The sequence below is a fragment of the Moschus berezovskii genome, chromosome 3, assembly GCF_049115385.1.
Source record: "Moschus berezovskii isolate FMDL1 chromosome 3, NW_MosBer_1.0, whole genome shotgun sequence".
Classification (NCBI taxonomy): Eukaryota; Metazoa; Chordata; class Mammalia; order Artiodactyla; family Moschidae; genus Moschus; species Moschus berezovskii.
The window spans coordinates 68,411,783-68,415,237 of NC_142462.1; positions in this window are offsets into that span (position 1 = coordinate 68,411,783).

Below are 3,455 nucleotides of genomic sequence, written 5' to 3' on the forward strand. Positions count from 1 at the left end.
CAGATGATAAACATCTGTCAGCTTACTTGTATTGAGCAGAAGAGCTGAAACTAGAGTCTGTGTTCAAGATAAATGAAGATTTGGAAGACATTTACTTTATCCTGCCTTTTGCTTACTTAAGCATCATGCAGACACAAAAGACACCACCAGAATTTGCTTATACAATGCTGAACACAGAGAGAAGGGAGGGAGAAAACCACCATGAAATATTGCTACTTCCACTGCTATTCTGGAACCATCATTTCACATTGTGAATGCTTGCTGCTGCATATGAGGAGCAGGAGCCTTTCCTGATCAAAAGGCCTTGGCAGGAGGCTTCATTTATCAGGCAAGGAAAATGCATAATTCAAAATGAAAGTCACCTAGCCCTGATAAGTTGAAACAAATGAAGCAAAACTTCATACTCTGGCTCAGCACCAGGAAACCACTCCTGTCCCTCCAGAGAGGAAGCCTCCACCCTTTTCTCACTATCAGACACTGTAAACCTAGTGAAAGAAGAGAGGAGGAGGTGGGGAGCATCGTTGGGCTCATAATATTTACCGGTTTTTTGTGTATTTGACTTCAGTGGTCTTCAGTTCAGTTCAGTTCAGTTCAGTCGCTCAGTTGTGTCTGACTCTTTGCGACCCCATGGAGGAAATGTGTCTCTCTCACTTGCTCTTAATCTCTCTTCCTCTGTCACTGCAGAAGGAGAGCTTTCATTCTGCACCCCCTGTGTCTGAAAGATTACAAACCAGTCCAGAATGTCTGCTTCCTTCTTTCTCCTGGCATCCCTCTTTCCCTCCCCTTTCTTTTTTAGGGCAACTTCTTTTCCCAACCTCCCTCCCTGTCAACCCAAAATTTAATTCAGGCAGCTGGTGCATGATAATGAGTCATCCTTTCATCCATCCCCCATCTTTTTGACAAATATTTATGTATAGTCTGTTGTGGGTGAGATGTTTGAGAAGGGAGGAAAGGCATCCTCCTGTGCCCTCTTCTGCAGCTTATATTCCTGTGAGATTCTGAAAACTCTGCCCCCAAAGTGACTGTAAACAGTTTGCAGCTGTGATCTGTGTAGATCTATAAAGAGAAAGTATTACATAAAAATTACAAATCTATTCTAACAATGCTCAGTGATTCCTGGTTGAATGCTACCCGCCTCCTTCAGTACCTAAGTCAAATGAACCAGCAGAGCAAATATGATCTGGTGGCCATGGCAACATACATTCCTGCTTTGAACTTGTCAATCCACCACAAGGAAATCACATTAACGGGATGTTTTTCTGCTACAAATAGCTTTTGTTTTCACATTTTAATTACAGAAACAGATTTTTCTTGATTTATAAATTCTTCAAAGACCTGGGCAAAAAGGAAATAATAACAATAATGTTGTTTCCAAAATATTTTTTGAAATTCCAATTAGCGTTTTAATTGAGGAAGGAAAGGTAGAGAAAGAGAAACCATCTATTTGTCCCTGTTTTTTTCCCCACCATATAACTTGGAAAATCAGAGATATAGTCAGATACTCTCTAAGCAATTTGCTTCTTAGTCTTTTTAAGATCATTTCCTCATCTGTAAAAATAGAGTAAACAATATCTGCCTCACAAGAGTGTATAAGGTCTAGTTAATGCTTGCAAAGTACTAAGGATAATTGCTGGAATTATGAATTAATGTTGCTGGTTAATGCTGGATAGGGGACCCTTGGTTTCACCTGAGGCCCTTAGCTACTTCATTCAGTTATTAACGCCAGAAAATGCTCATTTTATCCAAGTTTTATTGTTTAAACATGGACCATGGCTGTAGAAGTTTATCGACACATTTTATGAGAAATGAGTAAGCTCATAAAAAGGGCTAACTTCGGACTAATTTCTAAATAGGAGATGGCACCTATGTACCACTGTGCTCAATAGGAAACCCAAGGAAGACAAAATTGGACAATGAAAGGAAAAGAATCCATGAACATTTATGTTGCAGGTTTCAATAGTCTTCATTCTGACTGCAAAACTAGCCGTATGATACAAGAAGACAAAAATTAACTGCTTGCAAATGAGGGTTGATAATCTCTGAGTTGTGAAGGTCTGGCTCTGTAACTCTTCCCATCTTTTCATACTGATTTTTGAGAAGGATAAAAAGGACAAATCTGTACAAAATAAAGAACTCATTTGCAGGCCTTGGTTTTACTCACTTTGCCCACCTGTAGGCACAGAAGATAAAAAGAGGCGGAATACGGCCCAGAGCTCTGGGTCCTCCGCATTCTCAGGTTTTTTTTTTTTTTCCTAATACTTATTTTTATTCATTTATTTGACTATTAGTTACAGCCCGTGGAACCTTCCATCTTCATTGAGGCATGCAGGATCTTTAAATTGCAGCATGGGAACTTTTGCAGCATCTGGGATTTATTTCCCTGACCAAGGCTGAAACCCTTTGAATTGGGCTCTTGGAGCCTAAGCCACTGGACCACCAGGGAAGTCCTTTGTTCTTAGTTTTTAAGGAGAAAAGCCAGTGCCTCAGGATTTTGTTGACAGAGAAAAATGAACCAGCTTCAGCTACTTCCTGATAGTTAGAGACTGCTTACAAGCCAGGCCCCATAGGGTGCAGAAAGCAGTAAAAAGTAGCTAACCTCAACTAAGGTTGAGGTTTAGTCACTCAGTCACATCCAACTTTTGTGATCCCTGGACTGTAGTCCACCAGGCTCCTCTGTCCACCGGATTTCCTGGCAAGAATACTGGAGTGGATTGCCATTTCCTTCTGCAGGGGATCTTTCTGGCCCAGGGATTGAACCCATATTTCCTGCATTTCAGATAGATTCTTTACCACTGAGCCCCTGGGATTATCAAATCAAAACTTGGGTCTTCTCCCCAGTGAAGTCTGTTTAGTAACACTGCAGCGTTTATTTCAGGGCACAAGCAAGGAGTCCAGAGTAGTTAGTGCTCAAAACAGCTGAATTCCCCATGGGTTTCTGGGAAGCATTTTCAAAGGCCGGATAAGGAAAGGGAGTCCCAGGGTCAGTGATCAACTTGTGTACAGTTCCCTGATTGGTTGATTGTGAGGTAAGAGGGCAGTGTCACAGGAGTTAACATTATCAATCCTTAGTCTCCAATAGGCCTGGGGGTTGTGTGCACTGTCATCAAGTCCTTAACATCTTCCATTTGGTGGGGGCTTTAGTTTCTGTGAAACAACTCAGGAAATGTGCATTAGATACTATTATCTTAGGTACTAAGGTAATATGCAAAGAGTATGCAAGAGGTACACAAAAAGAGTCAGACATAACAATGACTACAACATTTCAACAATCTTAGGTACTCAGGAGAAGAGAAACAGCAGAGGACGTGCGGGGGAGGCGTCTGTTCTGGGAAGACCCCATAGGGTCCTGCCTTGTTACACTCCACTCAATCCTTCACACTCACAACTTGCTCTTCTGAGTCCTTGAAGACAATTATGGGCTGGTCCTGCAGATATTCATGTCAGTATAGGTAATA